Genomic DNA, 22,500 nt, shown 5'->3' with positions numbered 1-22,500 from the left:
GTCTCCTATGACATCATATTCCACCTCTTACCTCTCTTCTCCATTCCTCTCCTTTGTTCATATCACATTGTTCCTCCCCTCCCCTCCCCTCTCTTCCACTCTTCTCTTCATTCACATCGTATTCCTCCCTTTTCAGGGGGACTAGGGACTCTTGGGTCTAATTTCCTCTTCTCCATCCCCCCATCAAATACCAGGGCTAAAGCTGCCTGCATGCCTAGTGCACTGCGCACAACAATGCAGCCAACCCCACGAATGAAAAACAACAAAAAACAAGGGATGAGAAGAGCAGGATGGGTTAAGACAGAAGTGAGAGAAGGAATGTGTGTGTGTGTGTGTGTGTGTGTGTGTGTGTGTGTGTGTGTGTGTGTGTGTGTGTGTGTGTGTGTGTGTGTGTGTGTGTGTGTGTGTGTGTGTGTGTGTGTGTGTGTAAAATAGCCAATATCAATGCCAAACAAACAGCCAATGCAATGGCAGTGGCATCTTTGCCATTGGCGAAAGCAAACAACCCCTGCCAATGGCAAAGACGGCAATGCAAACAGCAAAAAAGCAAATAACCAATACCAATAATAAAAACATACCAAAGCAATAGCAATAGCAAAAGCAAACCAACCCAATGCCAACGGCTACACTGATGCCAATATCTTCAGAGGAGAAGAACCAAGCAAGCAGAAAGCTTTAGCCCAGTGGTTCTTAACCTTTTTTCCTCAACGCACCCCCTAAACTGTGCCCAAGACAAGTCGCGCACCCCCAACTCAAGCGTCTACACGTATATACACACAAAAAAAATATTTTAGTGATTAATTACAATGATTCTTGCTTGAGACATTAATCAATACCTTATGCCTTTACATGGGGACTAAAACGTGTTTTAATTTGGTTTTGATTGGCCTAATTATAATGTTTGCTTGCAGAATTTTGGTCACAACCTCAACACAAACAAAATTTCGCGCACACCTTGAAATCTCTGGCGCACCCCCAGGGGGTGCCCGCACCCCAGGTTAAGAACCACTGCTTTAGCCTATGAGGCCACTCCACTGGCATGCAAGGTTCTAACAGCCGAGGGTCAATATTTACCCACCTCTCTACAAGCTCAGCCATCCATGATGTCAGATTTTTGTTTCTGGCTTTAAAAAAAAAAAAAAACGTTTTTGTTTGAAATAACAGGGCAGGGAGGAGAGGCGGCCTGGATAATATAAGGCAGGGATCTCTTTTGAGATACGGGAATGCGTGGAAAAGAAGCGGGGGAACATCCATTGTTATCCAGGAACTTCGCAAGGCCAGGGCACATAAAGAGCAATATCCCTCTTCCTGCATCCTCGTCGTCTGGTGCGATCACTCCTCTCCCGACACAATATATTTACTTTTTCTGGTGTTGTTAGATTGGGGGGGGGGGGATCAGCACGTTAACACTCCCCTCATGCATTGCCCATGGGGACCCAGGTTTGAATCCAGCTGGGCCTGTCCTAACCCCATCCCATTTCTTTCTTCTATCCCATTTCTCCTATTCGCTTCTTGTCTGCGCTCTAACCGTCCTATCTAAAATAAAGGCAAAAAGACCCAAAATATCCCAAAAGGGGAAAAAAATAACTTTACGATGAACTGGTGGGGAGACTGGTGTCACTGGCGGAATAGTTTATGGACACAAGAGAAGAAAATTGAGGAGGTAGGCCCTTTCTTCGTCCCCCCACCTCCCCCCAATTGTGCAATAGGTCACATCATCATCAGAAATCATTCCAGGGAGATGAACTCTGATATGATGCAATGGCTACAGGCAGACACACAGGATATAAACAGAGGGACTGGAGAGGAGAGTCAGCGGAGCAAAAAGATATCTGAACACCATGGAAAAATGGCACTCAACCTACAAAACAGGAAATCTGGAAAGTTCTGCGACACCACACAGACCTCCAAAATCACAGACGTTTTAATGAAGCAGTGAGTTTTACAAAGGAAGGGGGGGGGGGAGCAAAAATGTCTTTCAGCGTTTCCAGTCATCTGGTGGGCCAACGTGAGGCATTAGCTGATGTTTCACAGACAGATTACCTCACCGCCTCGCTTAAAGTCAAAATGTCCGCCTCTCCAAGCAAAGGCGTGACGGAGAGCCAAGAGTTTGTTTGTTTAAACTGAGATGTGGATGGGGGTGGATAGAGCAGAGTGAAGTAGTGTGTGAGACAATAATTGCACCCTGTTCATTTACTAAAAATATATTGAATAGGTACAGATCTTGAAATATATTTCCCAACATATTGGGATTAAAATTCCTGCACTACAATTGAAATTCACTTTTTGTAGGGGAAGAGCATGGTTGCTTAAAGGAACATATGTGTGTGTGTCTGTGTGTGTGTGTGTGTGTGTGTGTGTGTGTGTGTGTGTGTGTGTGTGTGTGTGTGTGTGTGTGTGTGTGTGTGTGTGTGTGTGTGTGTGTGTGTGTGTGTGTGTGTGTGTGTGTGTGTGAGGGGGGTGTTAGGGGGGTGAGTACAGAGCAGAGGAGATCCGTCAAAGGCTCCACCTGTGGGTCCGAAGGCCCCATGGTGGGGTGGACTGGAGGCCAGAGGTGGAGAGAGCCGTACGTCAGCACATGCAAGAGGGGAACGCCCAGCCTCTGGCTAAAACAAAAACAGACACCCATCCCCACACCACACCCACCCGCACACGTCCATAAACCTCCCTGGCTACAACCAAAACAGACACCCACCCACCCACTCAACCACACATAGACCCCCTCCCCCCACACACACACCCACACACCCATGACCCTCCCTCCTCTGTGAACAGACACACCCACTGACAACCATATTTCGCTCTACAGTACTACAACCTCCTCCCCACAACACACAAATCACTAAGGTAGTTGACCGTGAAGCAAGGTCATGATCACTCTGTCAAACACACAGCCCTCACAGCCCCAAAAAACTGTCGTACCTCAAGTTTGCACGATTCCCTCCTTCCCTCCCTCCCTCTCTCCGACTTTCTTAATCCGAGGGCTCCCAAAACAAAAGCGAAGACATAAATTAAACACATCCTCGAGAGATGAATAATTCAGTTCAGCAGATGAGAGCTCAAAGTTTTTTGAAGACGACAGACTTGGTAATATTTTAGGACACGGAGATGGGAACAGTACAATACCCACAAGTGCAGCGAGTAGCCTAAAAATAAAGAGGAAGCATTTGGGACAGATCATGTCAGACCATCAGTTCAGAGTTACGGAACGGTGCCAAGAAAGGGATGCATGGCTGATTTACAATGTAATGCGATTTTAGCATGCTAACAAAACATAATCCAACAAAGTTTCAAACCCTCAAAGTATGCGTGCCACTTCACATGTGCATGCCTGCTTTCGTTTCAAGTTAAAACGACAAGACGAGATGACTGAGGTATCCTGAGCATGGTACCGTCGCACCACACTGCTCCCTTGGGGCGCCATTGGGGGCTGCCCCTTAGGACGGGTGAGGCATACATGCAATTTCGTTGTGTGCAGTGTGCATTTGTGTGCTGTGGAGTGCTGTGTCACAATGACAATTGAAGTTGGAGTTTCCCAGGTGGGCTTTCACTTCCACTTTAAAGGCACAAAAGCCCCCAAAACATATTTTAAAAAACCCATCAGTTTCTCAAATCCGAAGTTAGCATCTGTTGTTTCAAAACATCAGTTCTTCATTCTAAAAGCAAACGTTTCAAACACGGGCAAAACACATAGGCTAGATAACACGTGCAAACACAGAGGCTAGGTAACACCTGCCATCATGCAACAAATACATGAATATTGAAATAGTTAGCGGAGTTAGCATCTCTTTTAAAACATTACTTCTTTAATTCTAAAAGCAGTTTCAAACACGTGCAAACACAGAGGCTAGGTAACACCTGCCATCATGCAACAAATATGCGATAGAGTTGTCACAGCCCTGCGGTTCTTAAAATCCCCCCTCTGCAGCCCAACCCAAACACATTTGGTTCCATTTAAACGGCTCTCATTATTCAACATGACTCAATTACACAAGGTCCGGCTCTGAATCCCGTCCAAACTCCCTCCTTCACTCGCTTGTGTGTGTGTGTGTGTGTGTGTGTGTGTGTGTGTGTGTGTGTGTGTGTGTGTGTGTGTGTGTGTGTGTGTGTGTGTGTGTGTGTGTGTGTGTGGTGAGTGTGTGTGTGTGTGTGTGTGTGTGTGTGTGTGTGTGTGTGTGTGTCAGAAAGAGAAGAAAGACAGAAACAAAGAAAAAAAGACATTAGAAAGTAACAAAAAAAGAAGGAAAAAATAAGAGCAAGAAGTAGGTGTGTCGGTGTGTGTGTCAGAGAGAGCGAGAGAGAGAGAGAGGGGGAGAGAGAGAGAGAGAGAGAGAGAGAGAGAGAGAGAGAGAGAGAGAGAGGGAGAGAGGGAGAAAGAGAGGGAGAGAGAGAGAGAGAGGGAAGGAGAGAGAGAGAGAGCGAGAGAGAGAGAGAGAGAGAGAGAGAGAGAGAGAGAGGGAGAAAGAGAGAGAGAGAGGGAAAGAGGGTGAGAGAATGCAAAGGCAGGCCTCTTGGGCGACAGCTCAGCAGTGTTGCCAGATTGGGCTGTTTCCATCCCGCCCAATTGGGCTGCTTAGGATGGCGGTGTGCAGGAAAAAATGGCTTTTAGCAGAAAAACCCGCCCAATTTTCGCCATAGAAATCAATGGAATTGGGCGGGATTTTGTGCTTCTAGGCGGGTTTTGAGCATTTTTTTGGGCTGGAAATCATCAGCCTCATCTGGCAACCCTGCAGCTCACCTCAACTCTGAGCGATTAAATCCACAATAAAACCAACTCTCTAGGGGGCACTCGGGACATTTATGAGAATAAACACTCCAGTTACAGCACAACACACAAATATACAGTACAGCAATGCAAACATTTATGCACACATTCATGTGTGTGTGTGTGTGTGTGTGTGTGTGTGTGTGTGTGTGTGTGTGTGTGTGTGTGTGTGTGTGTGTGTGTGTGTCCTCTATGCCTCTTTGAAAGCTAAATGGCAGCAGCTGAGTGGAGTCGAACAGCTGGAAGCCATGCAGCAGAGTGACATAATCGCTGGCGTCGCGGCCAAACAGATTTAACACACAAGCAATAGCGGCCGCCGCGTGCGTTACGTAAAACCACCCGTTTGATGGGAAGGCGGAGTGAGCAAAACAGGGCCACTGACAGCTTTTGGTTGGGCCATGGACAAAATCATCTCAAAGGGCTCCCCGCCCAATACTTGTGATGATGAGGACCCAAACCTGGGCCCCCTCTCTCCCTGGGCCCAGGACAACTGGCCCATGTGTCCACCCCCACTCCAACGTCTTCCCTGTGAGCAAACACCCATCATATGGGCTCACCACCAGGCATCCTCACCCCAAGATCTGAGAGGAAAAACCATCAAAAGATAAATGAAATAAACGCTGACATGGAACTTTTTTTTATGTTGGCCAACCCAACTGACGACATCCAAACATGAAATGAAAGTTGTTTATGCTGAACGTGTCGATGGGTTCTGGCACACATCTCACCACTCGATGTTTGTTTGCAAGGTCTACAGTGATTTGTTGTTGCACTTGAACGTTAAAAAAAAAAAGAAACAAGCGGGTTGTGAGCACACAAGAGAGATGCAATGAGTTTTGCTCTCCCAAACTGTAATCACACCCCAGTCTAATGTTTAAAAAAAAATCTCAAAATGGCTGCACCATAAAGGATTAAATGTACAGGATTACCTTAAATCTTTTAAAAGTTTTACTACAAATCACTACATGGAAGGGAAATACACTGCGGGGCAATTTTTAACAACTTTAAATTATATAGGCCTTCATTCACTAAAGCCTATTAAACTGCCTTTGCTCCATGCTTTTGGCATCCAACATGCACGGAAGGACTGCCTAGTTGGTTGAGGAGTGCACGTAGGAAAGAAATAACACGGGATACGTTACAGAGTTAATTCAACACTTAGACAGAATGATCAACATTACAGTATGAGTTAAATTGGAATCTCTACGTGTTGAATTAACACCGCAACATTTACTGGGCACACAAATCTTGATAAGGCCACAAAGGGTTACATCAACCAGACAACTCCCTAATCGCCTACAATGCATTTCCTTACAAGAGCTTTAAGAACACTTTCACTTGACATGTACAAAATAGCCAGGGCAAGAAGTCGAGGTAGTGAAAAAAAGAAACCTGAAATATATAGTATGTGCATTAGTCATATAAAAATATTTCCTTACATAAGCTTAAAGAACACTTTCCCTTGACGGCTATAAAAAAGTTGAAGAGGATGGAAAATCCCAAGTATGTTAAGTGTACGTACTAGTCCAATCTCATCACAATCAAATTTAAAGCTGACCCGAATAATGTCTAGGCCTTAAAGAGTCATGGATATACAGTGAATATAGGCTTAGCTTGCAAGCAGCTCTTCTGAAAGCTCTGTGGATAGCAGGCTGATTTACAAGTCTTTTGCCGCAGGAAAGAGGATGGAGGCCAAGTCTCACTCCTGACTCTCCAACTGATGAAAAACAAAAAGATTTCCCTCAAAAACTATAAATTCAGAGCTGGATCAGCAGTATCCACTTAGGTCCTCCAGCACGCTCACCACTCCCACCAGTCCAATAACTGAGTCTGGGAGATCTTCTGTGAGAAGGAGCAACACTGGGGAAGAGGAGATTCAGCCACATATGCACAACTGGTCCGGCACATCGTCTAGATGTCTTCAGAAGACCTTTAGAACTTCTGTGAAGAGGCCAAATGTCTTTCCAAAATTGCATACAGTAGGCCTACATACATACTTCATCTATATTTGATCACCCACCAGGTAAAATCGCTATTGGATCACCTGAGCTAAGTGCACAGGCAAAATGAATGCCTGGGTGTTTACTAGGGGAGTAAATAACATTAGAAATGTATCAATAAATCGCGATATAATCGGATGATTGAATCGAGTCGCATTGTATCGTGGGGCATTCTTAACTATCAAAAATAATCTAATCGCATCGCAACGAATATTAATATATCGATATTGAATCGTATCATCATGGAGGCTGTGATTTACACCCCTAGTGTTTATTATATGAAACTGCTGGATTAACACCTCAACATGTGCCCTGCACTGAATTGTAGAGATAATGCAATCACCCATGAAATTTGACCTTTCAAAAGAGATGTGCCGCTAGATCATTAGGCATGGCTGCAAGATGGCATGCACACAATGTGGAGGACCATGCGTGTCAGTTTGTGTGTGTGTGGAGGGGAGGGGGGGCTTTCAGGGATAAGCATGATCATGTGGACAGAACACTTTTCACAGCAAGTTATCCTGTGAAAGAACACCATTCATCCGAGACCTCACAAAACAACACTGAAGAGGAGAGAGGGACAGGGGAGAGGAGGGACACAGAGAGAGAGAGAGAGAGAGAGAGAGAGAGAGAGAGAGAGAGAGAGAGGCCACCGCACTCCTCTCCTCATCTCCACTTAAGCACTTGTCGGTAAACACAGAGCACTGAAAGACAAATGAGCCTGTCTGACAACTCCACTTAGTCCCAAGAGGTTTAATGCCCGATCTGAAGGGAAGACAAGGATGGCAAGGCATGACGAGAGCCAAAAGTACAGGAGGGGTTAGATACTGTATCTCTCTGTCTAATGTCTAATTGGAAGGCAGGGGTGGCATGACAAGAGCGAATAGTACATGAGGGGTTACATATCTGTCTAGGGATGTAAATAAAATCGAAATGTATCGATGTATCGGAAGTATTGGCCGGCGATTTATTCGTATCATGGGGCATTCTTAAGAATCGAAAAGAATCGAACCGCTGGCCCCTGTGCAATGCCCTAGCTCCATAACACAATAGTAGTGGAAAAGTAATTGGAAAAAATCGAATCGAACCGAATCGCATCATATTCTGGGGAATTCTTAAGTATCGAAAAAATCGAATCCCTGATTTAAGAAATCGTTACCGCATCGTATCGTCATGAAGGCTGTGATTTACACCCCTATATCTGTCTGTATAATACCTGATCTGAGGGCCGGGATGGCAAGGCACAAGGGCTGAGTATATAAGGGCTAGGTCGGGGGTTCCCAAACTTTACCATGACAAGGCCCCCATATATGGATAGATTACTTCCAAGGCCCCCTTGACATAGGTCATGCCACACTATTTTTCTGTGAATCCCCTTTCACAACCATAGTTTAGGACTGTTAGTCAGTGCCCCACTGGGATACACTGTATCAGTGTTAATTTTGTCAGCTTTTTTTGATTTAGTCGTAGTCTTAGTCACAATGACGAAAATCAATTTTAGTCTCAGTCATATTTTAGTCATTGCCTTCCCAATTTAGTCTTAGTTTTTGTCTAAATGACGAAAATCAATTTTAGTCTTAGTCAATTTTTAGTCATTTTAGTCATTTTAGTCAACACTGTACATAATAGATTAGAACTTCTCCACACACTGCTTCTCTTTTTAACTTATATCATTGACTGTACAGAATAAACCTTCTCCGCACACTGCTTCTCTTTTCAACATCACACTGTGCAGAATGAAACTTCTTCACACACTGGTTCTCTTTTTCTCTATTGTATTCAACACCAGTGTTCATTCCGTCATCTTTTTTAAATTTAGTCTTAGTCTTAGTCACTATGACGAAAATCAATTTTAGTCTTAGTCATATTTTAGTCATTGCCTTCCCAATTTAGTCTTAGTCTTAGTCTAAATGACGAAAATCAAAAAAGGGCTTTGACGAAATATTTTAGTCATAGTCATGGTTGACGAAATTAACACTGCACTGTATAATATAAAATAATTACAATAATAGTAGTAGGCCTAATGTTCAGAGATGAAATGCTTTACTACTGTATAATAATACAGTAGTTCTTCACTAATGGAAATATTGTTGCGTTTATTGACGGTTTATTTTGGCGTACATTAGTTATTCAATTAATTCAAACATTTATATTGTTTTGCTATACTTTTCCTGCCAACCCACGGCGGCCCCCTTAGCCCCCCCTCGCAGCCCCCCCCAGGGGTCCCCGGCCCCCACTTTGAAAACCACTGGGCTAGGTATCCATCTTGGCCATCTTGGTTTTTGTCAAACTTCCTGGCTTCCTCTGACCCAGGAAGATATCCTTACGTTTTAAAGTGATACGGTTATGTCCCATTTTTGGAAATAAGCTCATTTGACACCTCCCCTTGAGTTAAATAATAGGGGTTTACCGTTCTCCTTTACTTTCAACCGTTCTCTGGGTATGGCAGTGCAAATCTTACCTCCAAGCTAGCAGTTAACATTGAGTCCTATGACACCAGTTAGCCGCCAGCTGGTCTCATAGGACTTAAGCTTGTCTTCAGCTTGACAAAAAACTGCTTGGATTGGTCAAAGTTGTTTTTAAAGTGCATGGTCCCTGAAAACATCTAATCCGTGCAACCGTGGAATTGCTCACCTGAAAGACAAATGAGTCTCTTTGACAACTCCACTTAGTCCCAAGATGTTTAAAGGGACACTGTGCAGGAAATGGTCAAAAAAGGTACTGCAACTACTTTGTATGCTGCTCATTGAAACTGTGTTGCCTATTGCCAAATTTGATCTTTTCTTGGAAGTTAACTGAGAAATAAACTAATATTTTGTAGTATTGCCCAAGTACAGTCATTTTTGCAGCTAAAAATGGCTTTTTCTGGAAATTCAAAATGGCGGACCATGGAGAAGATCCCCCTTTTCATGTATGAAAAGTGCAATTTTTCTAGTCATAATGAATACTTAGAATTTGATGGTGGTGGTAAGTATTCATGAAAAAGGTGACATTAGTGAATGGGTAGCATGAATTCAGGAAATAAACAATTAAAAATCTCACACAGTGTCCCTTTAATGCCTGATCTGAAAGCCAGACAGTGATGGCAAGTCATGGTGAGAGTCAAAAGTACAGGAGGGCTGGTAGATATCTCCCAACTGCTCTCCTGGCCACTTCCTGGCTGCCTGGGAACTGTCAAAAATGTCTCCCCCTCTGACCCAAGACACATATCCACTTAACCGGATCTACTTGGATCAATCAAAGTTAAAGCTGGATATCACTCTGCTCTCCTGGCCACAAAAAAATACTTTCCCCACTTCCTAGCTACCTGGCATTTGTCAAAATCCTGGCTGGGTCGATGTTGACCCAAGAACAAATTAAACACCTTAGCCTTAAATACACATATTTACTTTACTTGAACTACATAGATGACTCAACGTTAAAGGTCTTCTGGGCATGGACATTTGAGTGAATGACCCTTCAACCCACCTCATCCATCCAGCCACCTCTGCCAAGAAACCTCACCTAACTAAGAATATAGATTTTCCCAATCTAACCTCCAATAACTACTGCACACACAGATATGCACACAAGCACGCATGCATGCACACACAGTATTCCCACAATTAACATACAGCATAGACAAATGAAGAATACTCCAAATTCCCTCCCAAATTCCCTGGAACTGAGCAAGCTTGGATACTTTAGGGCAGTGGTTCTCAAACTTTTTTTGGCAGTGGCCTCATCACAAGCCTCCCAAGCCCCCCCCCCCGACCTCATCATAAGCCTGAGAACGCCCCCCATCATATTAATAAAAAATGAAACGGACTAATGCCCCCCAATGGCAACTAAGCACCACCCCCTCTCAGCTGTATCCTTCTCAACGCCCCCCTAGAGCACCGCAATGCCACCTGGGGGGCTGTACCGCCCCCTGTTGAGAAGCACTTCTTACAGGTAAGGGTTACAGACCCGCAGGCAAAGACACCAGGGCAGCAGCAACAGAGGGGTTGGGGTCGGGGGTTTGTTGAGGGAGCACAACGGAAAGAGCACCAGTGCCCTGAGGCAAGGCCAACGGAGATCTCCCCTTTCAACAAACACAAACACTGGAGCCCCATGCAGCCAAAAGAAGGGGGTTATCTTTCTCCCCTCCATCCCCCTCCCTCCCAATGCTTCAATCAACAAACAAACTGTGTAATCAAAAGCTTTTATACACATATAACAGACTCTTTTACAAAGCTTTTTCCCATTTAGGCAACCCTCTGCAATCCTAAAATGTTTAATTTGCTTTCTTAGTTTTCCACACAGGGGATGATGATGTAAAACAATTCAAAGGAGCGCCAGCCAATGGGAGGGGCTCTTTCTCCCCTCCCTCCCACCTCCCTTTCACCTCTTCAATCAACAACCGAGTCATCAATCTACTCAAGAGGTCGCGGTGACCCAGGGCCCAGGGCTCAGCGAATTAGGAGGAAGACCGACATTGACCATGGCCGCTAACCGCAGTGAAGAATACAAAGTGCACCAAAAGGTGATGTTTTGGCCACCATCTTCCTCAGGCAGAACTAATAATATGCACACATTTCGTCCATTACACGTGGCCCCAATAACTACCAGTAACCATTCCGCTTTTCTTGGAGGGAATACTTTAAAGGGCAATGCCATTTCCTTAAGGAGTCAAATACACAAGTCAAATTATGATCAAAAGAGAATAACAGACAAAGCTATGCGACAGGTCTGGGGTGTGTCTCTCAAAAGTGTACTTGCTAGCTAGTTAGCAACGTGGGTAGTTGCCAATGAGAAATTGCATTGTAAACAACAAAGTAGCTAAAGTACAGTAGTTAGCAACTATGGTTTCGAGAAATGCACCCTTGATCATAGTGAACATGTTCACTCACAGCCACTCCACTGTTCTGCTTTACTTTGGTGACAAGAAATGGCAATCCAGCAAAATTCTGTGCTGAAGGGACAGGACAAAAGTCCAATAATCATCAAAAAGAGAAACATATTTAGTTATGGCACAGACTCTGATCACTAACAGGGCAGCAAATTTGAGAACTGACATTGGACATGGCCACTTACCGCCACTAACCACCACTCTGCTTTGGTTGGAGGGAATGCTTTAAATGACAATGTCATTTTCAAAATGCACGTTGGAGGTGCAGGACAAAAAGCCCAATTATCATCAAAAGGGGCCCATTTTTTGCAACAGACAAATTACGCAACGAATTGGCAAGAGAACTGACATTGACCATGTCCGCTAACCACCAACCCTTCTACTTTACTTGAAGGCAATTCTTAAAATTTTCAAAATGCAAGTTGAAGGTACTTGACAAAAAGCCCAATTATCATCAAAAGCGGAATAACTTTTACAGACGATGAGTTATGCAACAGACAGACGGTCTGGTCACTACCAGCAACTGAAATGGAAATCAAAGACTCATGGTACTTTCAGTACTGGTAACAGCTGTTATGCTAATCCCCAGACTGAACTGTGAAAATGACAGAAAAAAAAAGATTGTGAGCAGGACACTAACCTGACACCGGCGGGGAGTAGAAGACAGGAACGAGGAAAAAGTTGGGAGGAAAAAAAGGATCCTTGGCCTTATTTCCTCAGCAAGCTTCACATTCACATCCAACAGGAGCAGGATCGATTGGTAATGTCTCTTCCTCGCCTGTCTGTCTTGTCTGAGTAGGCCTTATTTTATCAGGAAAGCTAATTCACAGCAGCGGCGGCAGGGCCAGGAGTTTGGTAATGCTGCGCCTTCTTCTGCCTGTATGGAAGCAAGGAATGAGAAGAGAGGGGAAAAGGAGATCTTCAGCCTTATTTTCTCAACAAACTTGGTTCACAGCAGGACCAGCTATTCTCTTGTGCCTGCCTGTATGTCTGTCTGTCTGTGTCTGTCTCCTGGTCTGGCTCCCCCAAGAGATCCCTCTGTTTGGTTAGGTGTAGAAACTCTTTTCCTCCACAGTGTTTTTTTTTCTCTTCTCTTGCCTACAGTTACTCTTCGGCTCTTCTTGATGGGGAACAGGCACCACCATTGGCTGGGTCTGATCAGAACTGAACCACTCTCTCTCCCACTTCAGGGAGGGAAACTTTTGGTCTGTATCTCAACCCCCACCTTTTCTCTCTCCCCAAACTGATTTCCCCCTCTCTCACCAGCTCTCTCTACTGATACCCCCCCTCTCTACTGACATCTCTCTCTCTCTCTCTCTCCCTCTCTGAGGTGAAAAGAATGAGGGAGGGTGGTTGGCAGGTGAGGTGAACCAAATGATAGCATGCACACAGACACGCACACGCGCACGCACACTTTCTTTATCAGCTTGGAAGGAGGAAGGCAGCTTGTGCTGTGCAGTGCTGGGGATGATGATGATGATGGTGGTGGTGGGGCTAGGTAGGGGTGGCTGCAGCTCTGGGTTGAAGGGTTGATGGTAGTGGGGGCCAGTGTGCTGTTCACCAATGATTGCAAATCTCCAGACACACATCCATATGGACATATGGAGAAAGCCTTTCTTTCTGGGGGAAAGGAACATATTTTTTTCAAGCATTTATTTTCGTTAAAAACTATGGGGGAGGAGGAAGGTGTACGTGGAGGAGAAGGAGAGGGAGGAGGAGGTTACAAGACTGCAGAGCCCCTCTCTATTTTTTCAGCCTTTTAAAAAAAAGTTGGCGACCGCCACCCTTCTCTCTCTCTCTCTCTCTCTCTCTCTCTCTCTCTCTCTCTCTCTCTCTCTCTCTCTCTCTCTCTCTCTCTCTCTCTCTCTCTCTCTCTTTCAAGCAAGTCTTCATGAGTCTCTAAGGACTGGTGAGTCTGAACAATAGCACTGCGGAGGAGTACAAAAAAGCCAGGGGAGGGAGAAGAAAGAAAAAAAAAAAAAACGAAAGGCAGACACAGCTGCTTTCACTACTGTGACCGGCAATCCAACCCCTTCATCGCCCACCTCCCAAGTGTCCCCCTAAAACTACCCCACCACCACCACCACCACCACCACCACACACAACCCACCCAACCAGGGCCAGATTAATGCACAGGCTAGATATGGTTGCAGCCTAGGGGGTCCCAACTGCTAGGGGGGCTGAATTGCAGAATTGTGACGATGTAATATTGAAAAATTAATCTCTCGTGTTGAGTACAGTTGGACATGTCATCCTTAATGCCTTGCTTGTAATTATGACACTGTCTATGCAAATTGTTCACAAAATTGGCCTTCCAGGGGGGACCCAAAGCAACCTGTAGCCTAGGGGCCCATGGTCATCTTAATCCGGCCCCACACCAAACCACCCAACCACATTCCCTCCGAATCTCTCCAAAAGCTCAAGTCCTGTTCCCACTGCGGACTTGAGTGCATTTCCTTGAGAGTGTCAAATCCCTCATTCTGTTCCTGCAGAGGAGCTTCTTAGGAGGGGGACACCAAAGACACACAGGGGCTGCTTGCAAGAAGCTCTTGAGGATTTTTCTTCTTTTCTTTTCTCTCTTTCTTTCTTTTTTCTCCCCTTCCGAGGCCCATTCCCAGATTGCCCATAAATTTCCCTCGCTCTGATGAGCTCTTGGTCAGGGGACTCCGCAGGGGCTAGCTTGAGTGCTCCATGCCTCATTTGTTAACACAAGACGGCGGCCCGAACGAGCTTAACAAAAAAAAATAGGTATGAATAAGACATTGGGGAAAACTTGTTTATTGCTCACAACTGTAGATTGGGATGTTTTCAAGCGGTAAGATAAAAAAATATAATATGTTGCTTTTGTTTGTGCACAAATGGAGATCTACGGATGGATGGTTACAAACTGAGGTACTGTTTTGACTTTGTTCAAGTTTGGCTTCACAAGCGCACATGCACACGGCTCGGCTGCAAAGAATTACACCCACACATCTGTAAACAAAAAGAGCCCAAGTCGCTCGGGGTGTTTTCAATGTTTTGCAAGTGCTGGGACATGGCTGCACTGAGGTCAACTTATTAACCAAAAGCCACACAAAGACACCAAGTTGAAAAGTCACTCTATTAACATCTGAGTGATTTGCTTGACTTGCTAAGAGGAATCAGGTCCGATGAATTCAGTTGATTTTGGTCTTCAGCAGTTTTGTTACACGAGAGATGCCGTTTCAGCATTTCCTTATGCGCAATTGTGACGATGGCATCTCTAGAATTTGAAATGCTACCTCAAGTCAAGACATCTAGGGGAGGGGTCTTCTGAGAGGAGTTTGCCCAATAGGTCGTCAGCGCATTATCATGACCTTTCTACTAGGCCCTTACAGTGGACAGTTTGTCACCTCCCAATTACTGCGCCCATCGGGGAAGCCAACAAAGGGGTGAGATGTCCAGGATGAAGGGGGTGGGGAGTGGGGGGCTTTCATAAGACTGTCCCGGGCCTAAGCGACCCTTGTAATATGCCCATCAGGGAAGCCGACAAGGGGGTGAGTTGTCCTGGGCCCAGGGAGAGAGGGAGCCCCTTTACATGGTATAGAGTAGATTGAGCCCGGGACTGGCCAAAAGCTCTCAGCGGCCCTGCTGCTCGTATCCTTTCTTCGCAGTTCAACCGAGTGTAAATTGCAATATGCGGGGGGGGGGAGATGGATGGCAAGACCACTGCTCTCTAAAACACATGGCAGAAGCAGCCGGCCGCTAAATAAGCCATGGCAATAAAACTCAAACTGAATCTTCTTCTCCTTCCATCCAGTGGCCTTAAATCGCCTCTTTAATTGCAAAGTGTGCTTATCGTTGAAAGGTCTTGACAACTGCTGACGCAGGGGAAGGAACAGAGGGAAACCATAATCATAGGTGGAGGAGGGTGAAAAAAAACGCTTTTTCCTTTCCTCTGAGGCTTTCAAAAGCAATGAGCTTTCTTAAGAGCTGCCCTATGTTCTATTTTAATGGGGAGAAAGCTTCAAAGAAAAGCTAAAAAGTCAATATTTGATCAATTATTCAAGGGCTACGCAGAGTGTCTAAGACAGAGAGTGGACCACCCCCCAACATCTGTTGTTTGAGGGGGGACATTTTGTTCTACCCCAAAAAAACACTCCATCCATTGCTGCACCCCGTGTTTATGAGGTAAAAACTCGCGCTACCACAGGATGGCCTACCTTCATATTAAATATGCATTTAGGGTTACTAACTTTGTCTGGGCTCGCGCCTTATCCAGACACCACATACCTGACTGAAATAGCCTCTGTGTTGTGGACAACTGTGCTGGTCAAGGGTGAGTTGAAGCTAAGCTACTCTAGCATCAGCCGAGGCTTCTGTGGAACATCAGCGAGGGTTCTGAGCACACACGCAGCAGTTTTTCGAAAATGTGACATTGGGATGGATTATTTATAATATCCTGTGCTGCAGCTCTTAGTGGTGGAGAGAGAAAGAGAGAGAGAGAGAAAAAGAGAAACAGCGATAACAGAGATACAGAATGAGAGAGAATTAGAGAGGGAGGGGGGGATGCGGAGAGAAACAGACACAGGGGGCACAGAGAAGAGAGGGAGAAAAAAAAACATTAAGACAGACCTAAAGGGGGGGGGACTGTTTGGTGGAAAACTGAGACAAAGAGGCAGACAGAGACAGGCCAAGAGTCAAACGAGGAGACGACTACATTAAACACCAACGCCAACACACTAAAACATACTACAACCATGTTGCGGCACTGTCACGCCATAATTACAGGGTTCCACACTACTTACTCAATCAATGCTCGCCCAGACTTCAAACACCGGCTTTCATGGACCTTTCAGGGTCAATCTCTTTGATGCATTGAGGCCTGTGTACTTGCTGTAATCCATGTGGGGATCGCAACAAAGGACCTTTTCTGCCATCCATAGATGCTTTGCGTTTCTTAAGGAAAGTTCATGTCGGGGCCCCGTGGATCAACGCCTCGAGGTGAGGCGGGCTCCATTAGCCATGAACACTTTGCTTCTTCAAAACGTCCTGAAGAGACTGTAATTGTACGGTAATGGCATAATTGCCGTCAGCAAGAGCAGCAGAGGAGTTGCCACAAGCCATGGGTCTCGGCTTACTTTGATGGCCTAGTGACTTAGGGGTGTGAATAATAACCGATATGTATCGATGCATCGATCCCACGGACAACAATCGAATCGTATCGTCTTGTATCGTATCGTATCGTATCGTATCGTATCGTATCGTATCGTATCGTATCGTATCGTATCGTATAGTGGGGTATTCTTAAGTATTGAAAATAATCAAATCGCTGGCCCCTGCCCAATGCCCTAGCTGTTCATTTAAGCAATATGACTCGAGTGGGAGGGATGATGTGCACTGACATCCTCCCTGGTGTGGTTCGGCCATAGGCACGAAGCCGAAGACAACTGGACTACTTGTAGAATCAGGTAACTTCTTTCCTCTCTGCCAGCTACCAACTGGGATACGCGTCTCTGTCATGCGGGCGTGCGTGCGCCCAACTTAGTCCAGCATAGAACAATGGAATAGAATGATGGTGAGTTCAAACTACGCAGCCCTGGTTACATTCACTTTCTCCGCAGTAGACTATGAGATAGAATGATGGCGAGTTCAAAATGCGCGGCCCTGGTTACATTCTATCCACGGCGGAGTGATTATTAGGTGTGATGAGTCTCCGGGGATGATGTCCACCATCATCCTCCATACCGACGCGTAGAATGCCAGTAGAACGCGTCTCATCCAATCAGATATCGCAAAATAAATTGACCGGATCTAACTATTGTATAATGTGCAACATAATGGAAGTGGAGAAGTAATTGGGGAAAAAAATCAAAGAGAATCATATCGTAACAAAAATAATCGAATCGCTGCCTTAAAAAGAAATCGATATTGAATCGTATCGCCATGGAAGCTGTGATTTACACCCCTACTAGTGACGCTCACTTGTTTGAGCAAACTGACGATACGAAAATAAGGTGACGCAACATATCAGTGCATAATGTATCGTTACTGAATAACCTAACACTAATATTAAACTGTTATGTTTTGGTTACATTTTAAAGGGAACCATTTGACAATAAACACATTCTGCTGTAACTTACGGTTATAATGTTGCATGGTATAACAGCCAGCTTACTTGGCCTTGTGAAGCTCACTTGTTTGGACAAATAGACGATAGACTAGAAGGCGTTGCAATACTGTCTAGAGTCATATTTCTGCATTCATGATGAGAGTGCAGAGATGGTGTTACACGCTTCGAAAAAAGTAGGCGCCGGGAAATAAATATCCGAATATGACATAGTGGAATGTCTGCACACTTGCTCCCATTCTTCTCTTTTATTCACCCCGAATGAATGTTTTTTAAAGTTTGTGCGGAGAGAAGGACGCAGTGTAATACTTTTTTCATTAAAATTTCTCATGCAATATAATGCAATAACTAACATTTATACAGTATATTCCGAGATATAATGCTCAGGATTATATTTTGAAATAGTATTTCTTTTGGCCTAACTCTAAAGACTGTATTCTGTGAGCATATTTGTGTGAGTTGCGGCAGGAAAGATAGCATTGAGCAGTTCCATACGTTCGCTTACTGTATATCGTCTCTGCAAAAAACACACCACAGAAAAATACGGAGATATTTCGTTTCAGGCCCACATTTCCCCGACTTCCTAAAGTTATTTAGGATGTTTCGCATTTCATCCTTCAGCTCAGTCAGCAGTAGCAGGCCAAAAAACTCTGCAGGGAGATACGCCAGACATGACGGTGACACCATGCTGATAGGGGTGCAGCCTAGTGGTCAGAGATATGGAGTTTCTCAGCGTCCCTTTCTATACGGAGCTGAGCTCATATCCAGATGTGTGTAGGTGTGTGATGAATGGACTGACTCAGGAGCAGGGACTTGGGTCACCGCAGAGCCAGACAAAAAAGGGAAAAAGAGGTTTGGGTAGACACACAGGATATATTTTCGTGACAATTCAACACTTGGAAAGTCGGATTTACCACTCAAAGTGTTGGTCTTACACTGTTGGGATCGAATTAGCACGGTGGAGTTTATTGTACAGAGTGGGGTAATGACCTGGATGGAGAAATGGCAAGAGGCTGGGATAAGGTTTTATCACACAGGCCCCTGGGCATGCTCAAGAGCAATATTAGATTTGAAAGAATTACTGAGTGTGTGATTCAAATGACCTGAGTGGTGGACCGACACTGCAGGTCTTGTTCCTCTTGCATGGTCACTGCAAGGTCGAGCTCCACTGTGTAAGGTATGGGGCACTTAAAAAGGGGAATATGGGAAATCACAGTGTGAGGGGCTGTGCACAGATATTATACTGCTATTATACTGCTATTATACTCCTTTACTTATTTTTTCTTTATCACTGTGTTGGACATTGTTGCCAGTGTTGCAACTGTACACTGCGCCTAGATGTCTTGCTTATTATCCAATTTGCCTTGTTACCTTCCTATTATTTAATGTTGCTTCTATTACCTTGTGTTTGACAATGTGTGTGTTGCAACTGTACACTGCACCTTGAGGTCTTTTGTTTACTTTTGTTTGCTACTTTTTAATGCATTGTCCTCTTCTTTACTCTTTGAAGGACAATGCTATCAGTGTTGCAACTGTACACTGTGCCTTACCCTGTTCTTGTTTAAATTGCTCCTTGTAAGTCCCTTTGAACAAAGGCGTCTGCTAAATACTAATGTAATGTAATGTAATGCTATAATGTTGCCTTAGTGACATTAACCGAGTTAGTATGCTCATATCAGTGCTGCCTTTTCTTTTTTTAATCAGTTTTGAGCTTTGACCTAGATTTGAACCTCACATTTTTTGGAAGGGAAACAAAGTACTCTACATAAAACTGTGCTTTGCTTTGACCTCAGTGGCAGAGTCTGGGATAAGACTTTGCACTCTCCACTTGGTGTTCTTCAGAGCAATATTAGATTTGAAAGAATTATGGAGTGTGTGATTCAAATGAAGTTAGCGGTCGACTTGACACCACAGATCTCGTTCCTCTTCCACGCTCACTGCAAGGCCATGCTCAGCTATTACACGTCTGGGGCACTTTAAAAGGGGAAACTGGGAGGGGGATACTGTGGCTCAGTGGGCCACAGTATACCATACCATAAGTCTGGGGACCTGGGTTCGAATCCAAGCCTGCCTGCCCTGTCTTTCTCTAAGATTGTCCTATGTCATTAAAAAAAAACAGGAAAGAAAGAAATAAAGAAATAGAGAGAGAGAAATAACTCTATGAGAGAAAGGAAGGAAGAAAGCTGGGAAATGTTACGTGTGAATGGCATCATCATGACTTGCAAAGACATTTCACACTGAACCGATTGTCAGTCCTGAACTGGTGATGATCTGCACTGTAATGTAGCGAATATTGTAAGCTAAGATATTACCGTTTATCGATGCAGCAATGGTGCAATGGAACAGTTTTTATTGTGTTCATATTGGGACAGTATCACATTGCTAGAGGGGGTACTGGAAGAAAAGGTCAGTTAGTGCAGTGTTTCTCAACCGTTTTTTAGGCAAGGCACCCTTTCAATTCATGAAAAATTTCAAGGCCCCCCAAACCAACAAGCTGTAACATGGCATCGCATTCGATACCACACAAGCTTAGAAATGTAACACATTTGGAGATGTCACACAACCTACGTTCCAAGTTACAGCTGACTGAGGCGACCTATATTTACTTTATTGTGCGTAAATGGCAGATGAAAGATTCCACTGACTAGCATTAACTTATCAATTTGGACAAATATGTATTATATTACATAATTTATGGCACCCCTGTTGAGAAACACTGAGTTAGTGTATGTTACTGTATATGCCACAGTGGTATAATGAAACTACAGTGATAAGTGAGAAAACATCCACTGAAACAGAAATGAATTTCGTCATGACTTTGGCACAGTACTGCTCACAAAAAGGACTATTGAGTCATGGGAGATGCTGTATGTCTGGGAACAAATCGCAAAGCCGTATCAAATCCTACACACACTGCAGATGATATTGATGGGTTCTCATTGCTTGTGTTTTTTTCTGGGTGGGTGCACTCAACCAAAGTAGCTTTTGCAGGCTAGACAACAGTAGGAAAAGGTTGGTCTACACACTCCATCTTAATGCTCCAAAAACATAAGATTAATTTACATTACATTACAATTGGCCGGCACTTTTTTATCCAAAGAGACATGTACAGTACAGTACAGTACAGTACAGACAGTACAGGGTATTGGTTACAGTCCCTGGATCAATGTGGGGTTAGGTGCCTTGCTCAAGGGCACTTCAGCCATAGATGGATGTCTAGGGAGAAGATCAGAGGGTTACAGATTCAAATCCCACCCTTACCTAAGTCCACCTCCCTCACCACAAGGCCATGCCAATCCAACTACAAATGGATCGAAACACTGAACTTTTTAGTTAAATAAAGTAAATAGAAGTGGAAAAGGCTACTTCAAGTGCACTGTAGCCTCCCGACTTTTGCCAATCGACTTTTGGTCGCAGGCGAATTTGGTCGACCAACGATTAATAGATTATTTATCGTCAGCCCTAAAATAAAAGTTTGCATTGTTGAACCGTAAGAGCAGATCAACCTTTTCCTTGTATTCCTCTTCCCTTGTTGCTGAGCGTGCTAATTTCCGAGGCCTGTTGCTCCGCCACAGTATGATTGATGAGCACTTGCTGGTCATCCCTCCAACATGACCTCCCTCTCCCACATGCCACAGCTCAGTCTGACATCTGCCCGACATGCACTGTCTAAGCGTGTGCTAGAGCCTGCGAAAAAAACATTCTGCTGGTCAAAGTGATGGATCCCTTCTTATACAAAAAGGTGGAAACTGGTTTAACCCAATTAAAAAGGACTCACATGGATTTAGCCCTATCAAACAGGATCCATGACAGGGTATACGTGTGAAATCAAAGGCACTCTCCAAAAATAGTTGGATAAAAGGTATAAAATAGTGTAAAAAGGCAAGATTATTGTCAAAAAAGAAACATTGCCAACATGTTTCTGACTTGGCTGGCTTTCATCAGGCCATAGGACTGAAGGTGTTAGACGTTCTTTTTCATGTACACTACAGAATGCAAAGAAAGGAACAAACTCAGCATCAAAACGCCACAAAATAATGCTTTTAAGAGTTTACCTAAATGAAAACATGGGAAGAAAAATAGTTTGCTTAGCCTCATCTGTAAAGCGTCTGAAAAACGATAAGACAGGGAATTCTGAAAGAATACACAAAACAGCTAAATAATGTTCCTCCAGAGCATGGGGTTTCACAATCCGTTGCAAAACTCATCCCGGTCTCAACTTCCAGATTGCATGATGAAATGAATAAACAACATTTTTGCTTTCTTTTTAAATCACTGGACGTGGGAGTGGGATATCGCACAGGCGAGGGAAGAGAATAGGAGTGTCTGTCTGCACTATGGCTGAAACCGTAGTAGGTCATTCATGTCTGATTGCTTTGCCAGACCCCGGAAAACAGACATTGACAGAAGATCCATATCTTGAATAAACATCCCATGGTCAATGTGTGTAGTACTATAAGGCCTATTTCACACCAAAGCGGGGAAGCGGGAGGGGGACGGAAGCGATTTGTACTGGCTGTGGTGAAAATACATGGCAACACATCTGTCCTTCCACACCAACCGCGGTAGTCGGGCAGTAGCGGTGCGGTAAAGTTGCAAACTAGCATTGGCCGTGGAGGGGATTTTGAACTGGACTAAGCAGACTATGCAGAAACAGACAGACCTTCTCGCTGCAGTTCCGCCACGCTTTTGTGTGAATCTGGCCGAATGCATAACTCAGCACTACTTTTACACCAAGATCTGGGGAAAGAGAGACCGTCAGAATACAGACAGCTAG

At 44.5% G+C, this 22,500-nt stretch overlaps 1 protein-coding gene across 3 annotated transcripts in view; it reads right to left on the bottom strand.

The window, feature by feature from the left end:
• add3a (adducin 3 (gamma) a) overlaps positions 1-22,500 on the bottom strand; it is a 271,834-nt gene that overhangs the window by 184,517 nt on the left and 64,817 nt on the right. For 2 of the 3 annotated variants that reach the window (XM_063198410.1, XM_063198395.1), the window contains exon 1: positions 12,276-12,796. The gene's annotated coding sequence lies outside the window, so the exon portion shown is untranslated. Of the gene's footprint in view, positions 1-12,275; positions 12,797-22,500 lie in introns of those variants that run through there. The other variant, XM_063198402.1, reaches the window with a different exon arrangement.

This window comes from Engraulis encrasicolus, chromosome 1, assembly GCF_034702125.1.
Source record: "Engraulis encrasicolus isolate BLACKSEA-1 chromosome 1, IST_EnEncr_1.0, whole genome shotgun sequence".
Classification (NCBI taxonomy): Eukaryota; Metazoa; Chordata; class Actinopteri; order Clupeiformes; family Engraulidae; genus Engraulis; species Engraulis encrasicolus.
Note: the sequence above shows the minus strand (reverse complement) of the source record. Positions and strands in the feature narration are given on the sequence as shown.